This window comes from Salvelinus fontinalis, chromosome 19 (genome assembly GCF_029448725.1).
Source record: "Salvelinus fontinalis isolate EN_2023a chromosome 19, ASM2944872v1, whole genome shotgun sequence".
Classification (NCBI taxonomy): domain Eukaryota; kingdom Metazoa; phylum Chordata; class Actinopteri; order Salmoniformes; family Salmonidae; genus Salvelinus; species Salvelinus fontinalis.
Genome location: NC_074683.1, coordinates 31,810,379 through 31,829,466, shown reverse-complemented (window position 1 = coordinate 31,829,466; position 19,088 = coordinate 31,810,379). Strand labels below are relative to the sequence as shown.

Sequence of the window (19,088 nt, the reverse complement as noted above, 5' to 3'; positions counted from 1 at the left end):
GCTAGGGTGAGGTTTGAGCCGGGGTGTGGACATGAAACTTAGGTTAGGGTTTAGCCGGGGCGTGGACATGACGCTAGGATTAGGGTTGAAGTTATGGCTAGGGTGAGGTTTGAGCCGGGGTGTGGACATAAAGCTAAGGTTAGGGTTCCCCCACTTTAACCCCTGACTACATGTGCCCATCTCTTACCCCCTATATCACCAGATGGTTAGCCTGACACCTGGTTGCTTTGCCTTTGTGATGACTTCAAACTTTCTGTGTGGAAACATTAATTCAGTTTTGGCAGATTAGTGGATGAAAGTGTACAGTCGCTCTGATTAGACATATACTGAACAAAAATATAAATGCAACATGCAACAATTTCAACGATTTTACTAAGTTACAGTTCATATAAGGAAATCTATCAATTGAAATAAATTCATTAGGCCCTAATCTATGGATTTCACATGACTGGGTAGGGTCGCAGCCATGGGTGGACCTTGGGGGGCATAGGTCCACCCACTTGGCAGCCAGAACCACCCACTTGGGAGCCAGGCCCAGCCAATGAGTTTTTCCCAACAAAAGGGGTTTATTACAGACATAAATAGTCCTGTTTCATCAGCTGTCCGGGTGGCTGGTCTCAGGTGAAGAAGCCAAATATGGAGGTCCTGGGCTGGCGTGGTTACACGTGGACTGCAGTTGTGAGGCAGGGTGTACTTACTGCCAAATTCTCCAAAATGACGTTGGAGGCGGCTTATGGTAGAGAAATTAACAATCAGTTAGCTGGCAACAGCTCTGGTGGACATTCCTGCAGTCAGCATGCCAATTGCATCCTCCCTAAAATCTTGAGCATCTGTGGCATTGTGTTGTGTGACAAAACTGCACATTTTAAAAGGGCCTTCTATTGTCTTCAGCACATTAATCAATCCATCAATCAAATTTATTTATAAAGCCCTTTTAACATTAGCCGATGTCACAAAGTGCTGTACAGAAACCTAGCCTAAAACCCCAAACAGCAAGCAATGCAGATGTAGAAGCACGGTGGCTTGGAAAAACTTCCTAGAAAGGCCAGAACCTAAGAAGAAACCTAAAGAGGAACCAGGCTCTGAGGGGTGGCCAGTCCTCTTCTGGCTGTGCCGGGTGGAGATTATAGCAGAACATGGCCAAGATGTTCAAACGTTCATAGATGACCAGCAGGGTCAGATAATAATAATCACAGTGGTTGTAGAGGGTGCAAAAGGTCAGCACCTAAGGGGTAAATGTCAGTTGGCTTTTCATAGTCGATCATTCAGAGTTAGAGACAGCAGGTGCGGTAGAGAGAGAGTCCAAAACAGCAGGTTCGGGACAAGGTAGCACATCCAGTGAACAGGTCAGGGTTCCATAGCCGCAGGCAGAACAGTTGAAACTGGAGCAGCAGCATATGACCAGGTGGACTGGGGACAGCAAGGAGTCATCAGGGCAGGTTGTCCTGAGGCATGGTCCTAGGGCTCAGGTCCTCTGAGAGAAGAGAGAGAGAGAGAAAGAGAGATAGTATTAGAGGGAGCATACTTAAATTCACACAGGACACCGGATAAGACAGGAGAAATACTCCAGATATAACAGACTGACCCTGACCCCGACACATAAACTATTGCAGCATAAATACTGGAGGCTGAGACAGGAGGAGTCAGGAGACACTCTGTCCCCGTCCGATGATACCCCCGGACAGGGCCAAACAGGCAGGATATAACCCCACCCACTTTGCCAAAGCACAGCCCCCACACCACTAGAGGGATATCTTCAACCACCAACCTACTACCTTGAGACAAGGCAGAGTATAGCCCACAAAAATCACCCCCACGGCACAAACCCGAGGGGGGTGCCAACCCGGACAGGAAGATCACGTCAGTGACTCAACCCACTCATGTGACGCACCACTACAAGGGACGGCATGGAAGAGCACCAGTAAGCCAGTGACTCAACCCCCGTAATAGGGTTAGAGGCAGAGAATCCCAGTGGAGAGAGGGGAACCGGCCAGGCAGAGACAGCAAGGGTGGTTTGTCGCTTCAGTGCCTTTCCGTTCACCTTCACACCTCTGGGCTAGACTACACTCAATCATAGGATCTACTGAAGAGATGAGTCTTCAATAAAGACTTAAAGGTCGAGACCAAGTCTGCATCTCTCATATGGATAGGCAGACCATTCCATAAAAATGGAGCTCTATAGGAGAAAGCCCTGCCTCTAGCTGTTTGCTTAGAAATTCTAGGGACAGTAAGGAGGCCTGCGTCTTGTGACTGTAGCGTACATGTAAGTATGTACGGCAGGACCAAATCGGAAAGATAGGTAGGAGCAAGCCCTTGTAATGTTTTGTAGGTTAGCAGTAAAACCTTAAAATCAGCCCTAGCCTTAACAGTAAGCCAGTGTAGAGAGGCTAGCACTGGAATAATATGATCAACTTTTGGGGTTCTGGTCAAGATTCTAGCAGCCGTGTTTAGCACTAACTGAAGTTTATTTAGTGCTTTATCCAGGTACCCGGAAAGTAGAGCATTGCGGTAGTCTAATCTAGAAGTGACAAAAGCTACGAAGATGGAAAAAAGCTGTGCTGTTCTTGATATGTTCGTCAAAAGAGAAATCAGGGTCCAGAGTAATGCCGAGGTCCTTCACAGTTTTATTTGAGATGACTGTACAACCATCAAGATTAAATGTCAGCTGCAACAGAAAATCTCTTTGTTTCTTGGGACCTAGAACTTGCATCTGTAACGAGTGCGCTGAGAGTCGGGAAGCAAGTTCAGGGAGTGAGTGTTTTAATAAATAAAATAAACAATGAACACAAAACACAAACATCGCACCGACATGAAAACAGAGTCAATAACACCTGAGGAAAGAACCAAGGGGAGTGACAGATATAGGGAAGATAATCAAGGAGGTGATGGAGTCCAGGTGAGTGTCATGAGGCGCAGGTGCGCGAGATGATGGTGACAGGTGTGTGGGATAATCAGCAGCCTGATGACCTAGAGGCCGGAGAGGGAGTTTACGTGACAGCATCTCTGTTTTGTCCGAGTTTAAAAGTAAAACATTTGCCGCCATCCACTTCCTTATGTCTGAAACGCAGGCTTCCAATGAGGGCAGTTTAGGGGCTTCACCATGTTTCATCGAAATGTACAGCTGTGTATCGTCCGCATAGCAGTGAAAGTTAATATCATGTTTCCGAATGACATCACCAAGAGGTAAAATATATAGTGAAAACAATAGTGGTCCTAAAACGGAACCTTGAGGAACACCGATTTTTACAGTTGATTTGTCAGAAGACAAACCATCCACAAAGACAAACTGATATCTTTCCGACAGATAAAATCTAAACCAGGCCATAACTTGTCCGTGTAGACCAATTTGGGTTTCCAATCTCACCAAAAGAATGTTGTGATCGATGGTATCAAAAGCAGTACTAAGGTCTAGGAGCAGAAGAACATATGCAGAGCCTTGATCTGACGATATTAAAAAGTCATTTACCACCTTCACGAGTGCAGTCTCAGTGCTATAATGGGGTCTAAAACCAGACTGAAGTGTTTCGTATATGCTGTTTGTCTTCAGGAAGGCAGTGAGTTGCTGAGCATCAGCTTTTTCTAACATTTTTGAGAGGAATGGGAGATTCGATATAGGCCGATAGTTTTTTATATTTTCTGTGTCAAGGTTAGGCTTTTTCAAGAGAGGCTTTATTACTGCCACTTTTAGTGAGTTTGATACACATCGGGTGGATAGAGAGCCGTTTAATATGTAATACGCAGACTGTGCTGACATACACCCCCATTTCAGCCGCTGTAACTCCATCAAGGCAGATATCGGCTGCTGGGTGCTCTACGAGAGGCCCAACTAACTGGGCTACCAGTATGTGCTGACCAGGGGTTGGTACCCAGAGTATCGGCGCTGGATGGATTACAACGACTCCATCCGCTCCTGCCGTACCTTCTTGTGAGCAACCTAATGGTCTGTCTCTGAGGTGTAGTTGTTACCTAGGTAACCTGCCAGGCTTGTCTCTGAGGTGTGGCTGTTACCTAGGTAACCTGCCAGGCTTGTCTCTGAGGTGTGGCTGTTACCTAGGTAACCTGCCAGGCTTGTCTCTGAGGTGTGGATGTGTTACCTAGGTAACCTGCCAGACCTGTCTCTGAGGTGTGGCTGTTACCTAGGTAACCTGCCAGGCTTGTCTCTGAGGTGTGGCTGTTACCTAGGTAACCTGCCAGGCTTGTCTCTGAGGTGTGGATGTGTTACCTAGGTAACCTGCCAGACCTGTCTCTGAGGTGTGGCTGTTACCTAGGTAACCTGCCAGGCTTGTCTCTGAGGTGTGGCTGTTACCTAGGTAACCTGCCAGGCTTGTCTCTGAGGTGTGGCTGTGTTACCTGGGTAACCTGCCAGACCTGTCTCTGAGGTGTGGCTGTGTTACCTGGGTAACCTGCCAGGCTTGTCTCTGAGGTGTGGCTGTGTTTCCTGGGTAACCTGCCAGACTTGTCTCTGAGGTGTGGCTGTGTTACCTGGGTAACCTGCCAGACTGCTACCCCATGAGTAATACTTCACACATCGATCAAATCATGTCAAAGATTTGAGTCTTATTGAATCTTTTAGCTACAGAGTGAATGGGTGTATCATCTGATTGATGGTCTGGGACAGGTGGGCATGTTAGCCCGTAACGAAAAGGGAGACAACGATGAGATCAAGGAATAACAAAAATATATTTATGAACTAAAGTAAACTATATACAATTAACAATGGTGTGTGTAGTCAGTAATCAGTAGTTTAAGTGAGTGGTTGCGTGCATAGATGGTGATAATGAAGGGTGTTGATAGGTACCAAAACAAACAAGCCACAAAATGCCCCCGGACCAATTTCACCCAAAAATATATTTACTGTATATTTTTTAAGAACCCAGTCGGGGTCTCAACTTACTGTTGATTGTAACGGCAGTCTAAGTCGTCCTCCTCCTCAGACGAGGAGAGGCGAGAAGGATCTGAGGACCAATGTGCAGCGTGGTAATTTTCCATTATTTAATTAACACAAAACAAGACACTATACAAAATGACAAAACAAACTAACCGTCACAGTCCTAGCTGGTGCAGACAAAACACAAAGACAGGAAACAACCACCCACAACCCCCAACACAAAACAAGCCACCTATATATGATTCTCAATCAGGGACAACGATTGACAGCTGTCTCTGATTGAGAACCATATTAGGCTGAACACAGAAACAGACGAACTAGACACACAACATAGAATTCCCACCCAGCTCACGTCCTGACCAACACGAAACAAGCAAAACACATAAGAACTCTGGTCAGGACGTTACATTGAGAGTTTGAATAACAGAATACACCAGGTGCAATTTGGTTGTGTATTAGCAATCACTCAATTAGCCCATGTCAGCATATTAAAAACTGCAAACATTTGCCTCCACCCTATGGCAAAATGTGTAGAATTGCATGAAATGAACTTTAAAACAAAAAAATGTTTCTCTTTCACACATTCGGTGTATACTTTCCTTTTTTAGAGTAATTTCTTCAAATAGTATATCTGTAGGCCTCCTGTATCACATCTTTACTTTGTTTTTCCATAGATTTTCTTATTAATGCTACTTCAAAATCATTCCTGTTCTTCCATCAGAACATCTTCTACAAGGACAAGGACTTCGGCGTCCGTCACCATGAGTGCATTACTAACTGTGCCGATCTTCACTCCATGTTCAACCACTGCTAGTTCATCAGGGTGGAGAAGCGGTATGTTCATGATCTACGAGCGCCCCAACTTCATGGGACACCAGCACTTCTTGAGGAAGGGAGAGTACTCCGACTACATGCGCTGTGTCAAGTCCTGCCGCATGATCCCCATGGTAAGGGAATGAACGACTGTGTCAAGTCCTGCCGCATGATCCCCATGGTAAAGGAATGAACGACTGTGTCAAGTCCTGCCGCATGATAACCATGGTAAGGGAATGAACGACTGTGTCAAGTCCTGCCGCATGATCCCCATGGTAAGGGAATGAACGACTGTCAAGTCCTGCCGCATGATCCCCATGGTAAGGAAATGAACGACTGTGTCAAGTCCTGCCGCATGATCCCCATGGTAAGGGAATGAACGACTGTGTCAAGTCCTGCCGCATGATCCCCATGGTAAGGGAATGAACGACTGTGTCAAGTCCTGCCGCATGATCCCCAATGTAAGGGAATGAACGACTGTGTCAAGTCCTGCCGCATGATCCCCATGGTAAGGGAATGAACGACTGTGTCAAGTCCTGCCGCATGATCCCCATGGTAAGGGAATGAACGACTGTGTCAATTCCTGCCGCATGATCCCCATGGTAAGGGAATGAACGACTGTCAAGTCCTGCCGCATGATCCCCATGGTAAGGGAATGAACGACTGTGTCAAGTCCTGCCGCATGATCCCCATGGTAAGGGAATGAACGACTGTGTCAAGTCCTGCCGCATGATCCCCATGGTAAGGGAATGAACGACTGTGTCAAGTCCTGCCGCATGATCCCCATGGTAAGGGAATGAATGACTGTCAAGTCCTGCCGCATGATCCCCATGGTAAGGGAATGAACGACTGTCAAGTCCTGCCGCATGATCCCCATGGTAAGGGAATGAACGACTGTCAAGTCCTGCCGCATGATCCCCATGGTAAGGGATTGAACGACTGTCAAGTCCTGCCGCATGATCCCCATGGTAAGGGAATGAACGACTGTCAAGTCCTGCCGCATGATAACCATGGTAAGGGAATGAACGACTGTCAAGTCCTGCCGCATGATCCCCATGGTAAGGGAATGAATGACTGTGTCAAGTCCTGCCGCATGATCCCCATGGTAAGGGATTGAACGACTGTGTCAAGTCCTGTTGCATGATCCCCATGGTAAGGGAATGAACGACTGTGTCAAGTCCTGCCGAATGATACCCATGGTAAAGGAATGAACGACTGTCAAGTCCTGCCGCATGATCCCCATGGTAAGGGAATGAACGACTGTGTCAAGTCCTGCCGCATGATCCCCATGGTAAGGGATTGAACGACTGTGTCAAGTCCTGCCGCATGATAACCATGGTAAGGGATTGAACGACTGTGTCAAGTCCTGCCGCATGATCCCCATGGTAAGGGAATGAACGACTGTGTCAAGTCCTGCCGCATGATCCCCATGGTAAGGGATTGAACGACTGTGTCAAGTCCTGCCGCATGATAACCATGGTAAGGGATTGAACGACTGTGTCAAGTCCTGCCGCATGATCCCCATGGTAAGGGAATGAACGACTGTGTCAAGTCCTGCCGCATGATCCCCATGGTAAGGGAATGAACGACTTTGTCAAGTCCTGCCGCATGATAACCATGGTAAGGGAATGAACGACTGTGTCAAGTCCTGCCGCATGATCCCCATGGTAAGGGATTGAATGACTGTGTCAAGTCCTGCCGCATGATCCCCATGGTAAGGGAATGAACGACTGTGTCAAGTCCTGCCGCATGATAACCATGGTAAGGGAATGAACGACTGTCAAGTCCTGCCGCATGATAACCATGGTAAGGGAATGAACGACTGTCAAGTCCTGCCGCATGATCCCCATGGTAAGGGAATGAACGACTGTGTCAAGTCCTGCCGCATGATCCCCATGGTAAGGGATTGAACGACTGTGTCAAGTCCTGTTGCATGATCCCCATGGTAAGGGAATGAACGACTGTGTCAAGTCCTGCCGCATGATCCCCATGGTAAGGGATTGAACGACTGTGTCAAGTCCTGTTGCATGATCCCCATGGTAAGGGAATGAACGACTGTGTCAAGTCCTGCCGCATGATCCCCATGGTAAGGGAATGAACGACTGTGTCAAGCCCTGCCGAATGATACCCATGGTAAAGGAATGAACGACTGTCAAGTCCTGCCGCATGATCCCCATGGTAAGGGAATGAACGACTGTGTCAAGTCCTGCCGCATGATCCCCATGGTAAGGGAATGAACGACTGTGTCAAGTCCTGCCGCATGATCCCCATGGTAAGGAAATGAACGACTGTGTCAAGTCCTGCCGCATGATAACCATGGTAAGGGAATGAACGACTGTGTCAAGTCCTGCCGCATGATCCCCATGGTAAAGGAATGAACGACTGTCAAGTCCTGCCGCATGATCCCCATGGTAAGGGAATGAACGACTGTCAAGTCCTGCCGCATGATCCCCATGGTAAGGAAATGAACGACTGTGTCAAGTCCTGCCGCATGATAACCATGGTAAGGGAATGAACGACTGTGTCAAGTCCTGCCGCATGATCCCCATGGTAAAGGAATGAACGACTGTCAAGTCCTGCCGCATGATCCCCATGGTAAGGGAATGAACGACTGTCAAGTCCTGCCGCATGATCCCCATGGTAAGGAAATGAACGACTGTGTCAAGTCCTGCCGCATGATAACCATGGTAAGGGAATGAACGACTGTGTCAAGTCCTGCCGCATGATCCCCATGGTAAGGGAATGAACGACTGTGTCAAGTCCTGCCGAATGATAACCATGGTAAGGGAATGAACGACTGTGTCAAGTCCTGCCGAATGATCCCCATGGTAAGGGAATGAACGACTGTCAAGTCCTGCCGAATGATCCCCATGGTAAGGGAACAGTCAAATATTATTCTCAAGGCTACTGATATCTTCAGAAAATTTCTCAAACAGATATGAACTATTTACTGTATCATTGCGTATTTGAGAGTACTTACACATAATCTAGGTTTTGATCATAGTATATAACCTGGCCATCTACGAGGGTGTTGACGTTTTGATCATAGTATATAACCTGGCCATCTACGAGGGTATTGACGTTTTGATCATAGTATATAACCTGGCCATCTACGAGGGTATTGACGTTTTGATCATAGTATATAACCTGGCCATCTACGAGGGTGTAGAAAGGGATACTAAGTGGTTAATCATCAGTAACAATTTATGAATTACATAATCAATCTTCAATCCCTTAAATCAGTCACATTGACATTTTGCATTTTGTTTGCGTACATGTGAAAATCTAAATAGTCGTTTTTGTATCGACGATTCATAAAGCTTGTTAAGAATGTAGAAAACAGATACCCTCCAGCACCGTGGTAACTTCAGGATGAGGCTGTACGACCGCGCTGACGTGAGGCCAGATGATGGAGCTAGACGACGACTGCCCCAACTGCATGGACCGTTTCAGTATGTCTGACTTCAACTCCTGCAACGTGATGGATGGCCACTGGCTTGATGTACGACCAGGCCAACTATAGAGGACACCACTACTACCTGAGGCCTGGCCAGTACCGTAGATACAGTGACTGGGGAGGCATTAGCTCCAAGCTCGGCTCAATCAGGAGCATCATAGACCTCTAAAGAAGGAAGGGTCCTTGTGAAATGCCTATTTTATGCCTTGTTTCACACACGGATAAAATGGTGTTGGTGCTCAATTGATTTAAGTTTTGTTCTTGTTCTCTGTACATTGCAGTCCTGCTCTCCAGTATGGATGTTAGCAACAGGGTTGGCACCACGATGCCTGACATCCTCGCTCTGCTTAGAGGGATCAATAAAGCTATTGCAGTATTGGCATTGATCAGAAAGGAGTCAAAGTGTAATCTCTATTATACAGTACAGGATCTATCATGCTCTACGCTCATGTCATTTACTGTTTAGTGTTAACCAAACAAACAAGTTCTAAGCGGTCTAATGGCCAACGAATTATAAACAAATGATACTCCTCCTTAATGGAATTAACATACTCCATCTTTGTCATCTATATCGGCTGCTGCACGGAGTTACACTTTCCACAGTAAGTGTATTTATAGAGAGCTTTCTGATGTAACAAGTTACTATGTGACTTTCTCCACTAGGCCTCATGGGCATCAGGACATCAGGACCTTCTTGTTTCCACTAGAGGCCAGGGTTGTAGATACGTTTAGCCTAGAGAGCAAAATAAGTACCACGACTATCTTGTCTACACATAAACTATCATAGTTCGTCAATTTTGTATGTGTTTGATTTCATACTAGCTTATAGTGAGTAGTGTTTTAATGCTATTGGAGAACTTGTTTGGTGAATGCTAAATACTGTATTAGAACGATTTCTTACAAATAACTTGACCAAACAAAGAAATCAGAGGGCTGTGTAGGGTAAAGGATTTGATTGTAAGCATACTTGTCAATTTTTCTAATAATATACAAATCTCACTCACATCAAACTTTTGATTTTGAAAGATGCATTTATAAACCTACATCACACTTGCATTTCAATGCCACTATCCATCTTTAGTCTTAATATGTAATATTTAATGAACAAAATAACTGCGTTTAAAATAGGATCTCCCAATGACTATTTCTATATTGAGGGTGGCAAAATAATACCAAGTACACTTCATATCTTACTTGTTACAAAACCAAACAAAAACCATGTAAGATTCCCTATACTGAAAAAACTATACTATACTATACATGTGCTGGAAACAAAATGGTGTCTTAGATTCCCTATACTGAAAAAAACGACTATATCTATACTATACACCAACTGGAAACAAAATGGTGTCTTAGATTCCCCCCATCCCAAATAATTAAGTTCAAAGCGATCATGAAAGTATAAACTGAGTGTACAAAGCATTAGGAACACTTTCACTCAACTATGACAATGGGGTACTTTTTCCACCACTGGGGATCATAGTGTTCACTTGGATTCACCTGGTCAGTCTATGTCATGGAAAGAGCAGGTGTTCCTAATGATTTGTACACTCAGTGTAGTTTCGTAGTGGAGCCATTGACCTCATGAAAAGGATGAAGTTTATCCTTGATAAATGATTCTTTGTATCAATCATTGATCAATGTTCAATGTTCTGTCTTAATTAATATTAACCCATAAGAGTCTAAGCCCGGGGGGGGGGGTTCTACTGATCTATATGGAATTGTTTTAAGAAGGTCATACCAACGAACATTTAGCTATTTGATTTTGAATTGTAAGACCCCTTGAAATATAAAAAATATACATAAAGAAGTATTTGATGGGAAAAAATGATTTGCCCTTACTGCTATTAGCCTATGCAAACGCATTGAATAACAGATTCACTACATGGAAAACAGATAGTCCCGCCAAATAAATCTAAAGTGAGTTTGTTCTGAATTGTCTGTTCTATATCAGGATACATTTTTTATTTTGTCTTTACATGTATTTAACCCCGTATTTTCGGATCAAAAAGTGTCAATATATACTTTTCAACCGGTACCAGGGGACCTTCAGATGCGGTCTGTGGGTGTCCTAGAGCAAAACACCCAACATGTACGTGTTGGTAGTGGGTAGCCCAAACTGTTCGGACACTACAGACAGTTGTCAGATCGGCTGTACCGACTTCAGACGAGTCCCACCATTCGGACACTACAGACGATTTTGTGAGAAGACGATTTCAGGATGTCTCATGGTCTGACAAACAATGCTCTAGCTCTGTCACATTTCTCTGCAGATGCGGAAGTAAGACATCGGCAGATGCGGTGGATTGAGACCCATTCAATGCAACACATTTTTTTTTTGTATGCTAATTAGATTTAAACAGGGGGAAAAGGATTTCACCCGTATGGGTTTTTAACAACATGACATCAACTTTATGCCTAGATCATCATCTATGAAGACAATAAATATGGTGGCCGTCATTTGAGTGCAGTGGGGACTTCACAGACATGCTCGTTCTACTCAGCCGGTGTAACTCCATCAAGGTGACATGTAGATGCTTCATGATAGGAGAAGCCCAACTACACTGGCCACCAGTACTACCTGTGTCCAGGAGCCTGACTACCATCGTTGGATGAGCATCAATGACAAACTCTTGCCACATCATCCCCTTGGTGAGCTCTCTGTATGACTGCCCTTGCGAAAAAAATAAGTTAATAAATCTATAAACAGTTTATGAAAAGTTAATAAATGTATATTTATAAACAGTTTATGAAAAGTTAATAAATTGCCAATTCACTTTTTCCCGAACTAAAAGCAAAAGATTGACTTGTATTATATGTTTATTTCACTTTCAAATAGTACATTCAGAAAGTATAAATATTTTTGCTATAAAAGTATTTTCAGATACAGTACCAGTTAGAAGTTTGGACACACCTACTCATTCAAGGGTTTTTCTTTATTTTTACTATTTTCTACATTGTAGAATAATAGTGAATACATCAAAACTATAAAATAACACAAATGCCAAGAGTCTGCAAAGCTGTCATCAAGGCAGTTACTTGGAAGAATCTCAAATATAAAATATATTTTGATTTGTTTAACAATTTTTTTGGTTACTACAGTACATGATTCCATGTGTTATTTCATATTTTTACTGTCTTCACTATTATTCTACAATGTAGAAAATAGTCAAAATAAAGAAAAACCCTTGAATGAGTAGGTGTGTCCAAACTTCTGACTGGTACTGTAGATATATATCTGTCACGATCGTCATAATAAGTGGGTGAGAGAGAACCAAGGCGCAGCGGGAAATGAAGACATCTTCTTTTATTGGAGATGAAGACAAAACGAACACTATACATAAACAGAAACAAAACAACAAACGACCGTGAAGCTACAAACGTTAGTGCACACACAGCTACAAACGTTCAACATAGACAATTCCCCACAAACAGCTAAAGCCTATGGTTGCCTTAAATATGGCTCCCAATCAAAGACAACAATAACCAGCTGTCTAATTGAGACCCAATTCAGGCAACCATAGACTTTCCTAGATACCTACACTCAACCATAGACACAGCTAGACTTCTATACTAAACATAAACCCAACTACTCTAATAAACCCCCTAAACTTTACAACCACCCTAGACACTACAAAAAACACATATATTCCCCATGTCACACCCTGACCTAACTAAAATAATTAAGAAAACAAAGAATACTAAAGCCAGGGCGTGACAATATCTGTATATTTCACTCTCAAAAAGTGAACTTGGAACATTCTAGTCTGGTGTGAGAGTTATGCCAATTATACAGATGTAGGATCTTAATTTGAGCCAGTTTGCTACAGCAGGAAAATAATCCTGGAGCAACAGGAAATGTGAATTATAATTAATGGACATTTTTAGGGGTTGATACATTTTTCGTCAAGGCAAATCAAGTCTGAAATTTCACAGTGGAAATGACAAACTTTAGAAACCTTTTTAAAACTCTAATTAACCACAAGTTAGCATTTCCTGCTGTGCAGGAACATTCTCAGTAACATTTACATTTAAGTCATTTAGCAGACGCTCTTATCCAGAGCGACTTACAAATTGGTGCATTCACCTAATGACATCCAGTGGAACAGCCACTTTACAATAGTAGGCTTCTGCAATCCCGATATACAGATATATATTGCCTCCCTTCTCACTCTCTAGAGTCCACCCCAAGCGGCCTGGGCAAGGTCGCATGGGTTTTGGGTCTGATAAATGCACGCATCCCCGGAGGTCAGCGCTCGTTGGCATGTATTAGCTCTAGAATTGCCACAGTTATCCAAGTAACGTTGGAGCGATCAAAGGAACCATAACTGATTTAATGAGCCATTCGCAGTTTCACTGTACCGGCCGTGTGTACTTAGACTTGCATGGCTTAATCTTTGAGACAAGCATATGCTACTGGCAGGATCAACCAGGTAGCCACTCACAACATAGATGTTGTACCTGGGCGCACTAAGCAAAGAACGACCAGGAACCAGTCCTATCCCGTCAGGGAGGAGGACCTGGTGCAATCCACCGTGCGCCCAGCGGGACGCCCTGAACTGCCCATGGCCGGATGTGCCACAGGTGCCGGGGCACCGCTCGAGAGGTCGCTTGTCTAGCCGGAGGGCTATGCCGGAGGGCTATGTCGGAGGGCTATTCCGGATGGCCATCAACTGAACCATGGGGCTCTCCCGATCGTTATCCCAGTGTACATGGGGCGGGAGGAAGATTCCGGCTGAACACCAGCACGGATGCCGGCCGCCAGGTCCCCTCCCTGATACATCTGATTCGGGGCTAATTAGAGCTGGTCCCCCTAGACGGCCCGTTGGCCCGATGGTAGGGTTTAGGTTCTGGAAAATGCACGCATCCGCTGAGGTCGCCGCTCGTCTAGCCGGAAGGCATATTCGGAAGGCCATCAACTGAACCGCGGGGTAACCACAACCATAACCAGACCACAAAGGGACAGTATATGGGAAGATATTTGTGAAGACAGGGTTTGAGAAATTGTGTCTCTTGGAGCCGGTGCGTTGCGGGGTGAACGTCACCTCATGCATCACTGCCTGGGTGGGTCACTCCCCGCACCGGAACACCAATGTAGGGCCACTAGGTCAGACGGGTCGGCTGGATCTCGCTCGAACGGTGCGCGGCTGGAGCTTATCGGAATAGGGGGTAAACCGAATCCGAAAGGGGCTCCCCCGATAGAAGCCATTCCACATGGGGCGGGAGGAACAACACCGACTGAACACCAGCTTAGAAAGCCGGCCGCCAGGTGCCCTCCCAGGTGGAACACGATTGCAAATCAGTCAAAGTGATCAAATTAAGATCCTACATCTGTACGAGTTGTGGAATTCTGGGTTAAGATGCTATTGGAAGATAATTGCTAAATTAATTAATAATTGTTTTATTCCTATGATTGAATTTTAGTTAGGGGCGGCAGGTAGCCTAGTGGTTAGAGTGTTGGGCTAGTAACTGAAAGGTTGCTAGATCGAATCCCCGAGCTGACAAGGTAAAAATCTGTCGTTCTGCCCCTGAACAAGGCAGTTAACAGACTGTTCCTAGGCCGTCATTGTAAATAAGAATTTGTTCTTAAGTGACTTACCTAGTTAAATAAAGTTTACATTTTTAAAAAGTAATTTTTTTTATACATTGGTGCAGGTGTTTGTGAGCAGGAGTGGGGGCGTAAAGATTTGTAATGGTCCTCTGATTAACAGATAAAGATAGAAGTTCTAAGATTGTACGATTATAACAACTTTTTTCACCTCTAATCAATAGCAGGTGCCTGGATCCTACAACATGTGACTGACTCTATGAGAGACTAGTGTATTGTGGGCAGATGGTGGATCTGGTGAACGACTGTCCCAGCATAAAGGATCGTTTCCACATCAAAAGCTTTTTCTCTTGCAATGTGAAAGGAGGAAACTTGCTGTTCTACAACCACTCAAACTACCGGGGAAGGGGGTACCCTATAATACCTGCGGGTTACACACTCTTAGAAAAAAGGATTCCAAAAGGGTTCTTCAGCTATCCCCATAGGAGAACCCTTTTTAGTTCCAGGTTAAACCCTTTTCGGTTCCATGTAGAAACATCTGTGGAAAGGGTTTTACGTTGAACCCAAAAGGGTTCTACCTGGAACCAAAAGGGTTCTTCAAAGGGTTCTCCTACGGGGATAGCCGAAGAATCCTTTTAGGTTCTAGATTGCACCTTTTTTTATTTGAGTGCAGGAGATTCAGCAAATGGGGCAGAAAGAGTGCTAGAGTGGGTTCCATTCAATCAGTCATGTACTACTGAACATACCCTGCTCTCAATTAATTGAAAGTTGTGGCTAGCTCCTCTGCGGCTAGCCAGGACTCATGGTGGGACAATAACTCTTTGAATATTCACCCTGGACATCAAGCTCAGTGATAGAATATACAGAATCATAAAGCCATCTTGCTATCATTTGAGTGATACAATCACTCAAGTTAAGCAATTGTATACCCCACCCTCATTGCACATGAATGAATCATCTCATTTCCTGTTCTTGGTATAAAACACAAACATAAAAGGATTGAGAAAGTAAAAATTAAATTAGAGAAGATGTTGAAACAAACCTCAACAACATGATGGGATTTAACAAGTACCTAGAAGAGGAAATTTATTACAAAGCCTACAGTCAAAAATGATACTTTCAAATTGGAATATCTTCAGACAAAAACAATGTTTACAATGTTAAAATACCTTTCATTGTTGTGGCATGTTCATTTGATTAGATTCTTGAAAAACGTAATAAAGTAATATTGACAAACCTATTGAATAGACCAATACTTATCAATGATGACTATATCATTTGATCACATGATGGTAGCAAGTCTCTGGGCCTATTCTTGACCAATGATACACTCTTAGAAATAAAGTACTGTCCCCACAGGAGAACCCGTTATGCTACTGTAAATTGATAATTACCATGTGTTTATTCTACAAAGATGTATAAACTAGGCTAAGTTCAAACAAATACTATTATTTGTTAATTTCATGGCCCGTATATTGGCTCTCTAACATGTACTGTAGCTGACGACGACTGTATAATGAATATGGCGTTGATAGGTTTTGCTGATGCAGTGCAGTGAGTGTATCAGACTGGTATACAGTAGTGTTTTCGGAGAATTCTGATGAACATGGGGGATAGAACAATAACTGGTTACACACGGCCATTCATACATAAACAGATTTTTTTCACTCACCCCCACCATTGAAACATCATCACTATGACTGTGGGATATATTTGAATGACAATACTTTATGCTGTGCAATCACACAGCTGCCCTGTGTGTGTTATTTTTTAAATAAAAGACAGTGCTGAACTGAGGGACATTGAGCACTGAGCAGTCACCCCATCCACCGCCAACATGACCATGGGAAAGGTAAGAAGGAAGTCCATGTTTTTGCAACTTTTCAGATGAAATCTAAACAATTTTACAATTATATTTGACAGTATTTCATTAATTTCCCCTTAGTTTTACAAGCACAGTTTCTACAAATAGATCAGATAATACAACCAATTTAGCAGACAGATCTCATGCAGTTTAGTAGTCCTGTAATTTTAGAGATAATGATATTCTATGATGTTGTGATTGTTTGCAGATAATCTTCTACGAGGACAGGAACTTCCAGGGTCGCTCTCATGAGTGTAACAGCGACTGTGCCGACCTGCACTCCTACTTCAACCGCTGCAACTCCCTCAGGGTTGAGAGCGGCTGCTTCATGGTTTATGAGCGCCCTAACTACATGGGAAACCAGTACTTCGTGAGGAGGGGAGAGTACCCCGATAACCAGCGAATGATTGGCATCAACGACTGCATCAGGTCCTGCCGTATGATCCCCCTGGTGAGTAAGGTTTGAAATGCATCTAGTGACTACATGTTGTACAGTTGTCAAGGCAGCAGCTACTCTTCCTGGGTTCCGGCAGTTATATACAATTTAAAATATTACAAAACATTACATTTCATAACACTTTTCACAACACACTAAGTTGAAGGAAAGTCATAGTTTGTCACTGAATGATTATAATATCTGGCATACATTTTTCGATTCTTTATAGTAAAGCCAAAGTCATAACCAGATACATTTGAATACTGCAATTATATTGAACATTTATTTTATTGATTAATTATGAGAGACTAGGATGTGCATAAATGAGCTACCTGCATATAACATGTAGGTGCCATGAGATAAAATCAGTCACAAATTTGTTGAATATAACATACATCTAAATTGCAACTAAAGCCTCAGCAACATTGACCTCTAAATGTACCATTATATTTAATTAAATGTAAGAAATATACAAATTGAGTATACAGAAACCATATATCTATGCAATAACTAAGTAACGATGTAATAACTATGTAGTAACTATGTAATAACTATGTAGTAACTATGTAATACTTATGCAGTAACCATGTAGTAACTATGTAGTAACTATGCAGTAACCATGTAGTAACTATGTAATAACTATGTAGTAACTATGTAATAACTATGCAGTAACTATGTAATAACTATGTAGTAACTATGTAATACCTATGCAGTAACATGTAGTAACTATGTAATAACTATGCAGTAACCATGAAACTATGTAATACCTATGTAATGACTATGTAACACCTGTTTGATCCCGTTACAGCACCGCGGCAACTACAGAATGAGAATGTATGATCGTCCTGACATGGGCGGCCAGATGAACGAGCTGAGCGACGACTGCCCCAATGTCCAGGACCGTTTCCGTATGTCCGACATCAATTCCTGCAACGTGATGGACGGCCACTGGCTGATGTACGACCAGCCCAACTACAAGGGAAGGCAGTACTATGTGAGGCCCGGTGAGTACAGGAGGTTCAGCGACTGGGGAGGCCAGAGCCCCAAGATCGGCTCCCTCAGAAGGATCACCGACTTCAACTAAACCACAGCTCCATTTTAAACTATCAACTGTCACTGTCCACAATAAACTTTGATTCGTAATCAAAAACATTTTCTGTTTCTTTTCATCTTTTCATTGAGATTGGTATATTCTCAAAACTCAACCCCATTGCTTGAGACCCTCACTGGTGACAATTCACACAAAGTTTGCTGATTTTAATAAATCTCTTTACGCAGTCTAAATACGTTTATTGGTAGAGCATTTGAGATACATAATTGACCTTGTTCTACAGTAGGCTCCAGATATCTAAATCCTACACAAATAATTACAGCACCACAACTATTTATGTTCCATGTTGGATATCAAAACACCTAATCATTACTAGAATATTTGTTTGTTCTGAAAACTCATGTCAAAAAGTACAGATTGATCACTAAACCCCACATTATACGTGAGAAAAAGGCATTTATTGGCAAAAGAATGCAAGCAGACAAAGCGTGAGCCGCTCTCTCCCTGTTTGGGGCCCCATAAGGGATTAGCCAGCTGTACATGTATTGTGGCTGAATATATCCATACCATGATGCTAAAAGAAGTAGAACTCTATGCAGTAGAGTAGAACTCTATGCAGTAGTTCTGACTGGAGAACGTAGTGAATTTGAGGCATCACATCAATAACGGTGAGTGCACCTGCAAATCCTACATTCACATTCATAGTTGCAGTCACATTGGCCTACTGGAATACAATTATTATTAATTGATATACATATTAAATATAAATATGAATATGAATGCTAATTGTACAGACCAGAATGTAGATATATGTTAATCACTACCTTTGCTTTCTCTGTACCTGCTATTGCTGAAAGATGAGAATCAGATTTTTATAAAGTAGTTTTGATCTTACGATCTTACTTACATGGCATATTTAATGATATATGAATGCAGCTTATTTTCAAGAATGCACTTATCAAATAAGATAAAGATATATCAAAACTCATAATAAAGATATACTGTAACATAACCAAGGAAATGAAAACAAT

General features: G+C 43.2%; 1 pseudogene; it reads left to right on the top strand.

Annotated features, from left to right (window-relative positions):
- Positions 1-3,884: 3,884 nt before the first annotated feature.
- Positions 3,885-18,115, top strand: LOC129816173 (beta/gamma crystallin domain-containing protein 1-like; annotated as a pseudogene).
- Positions 18,116-19,088: the final 973 nt, after the last annotated feature.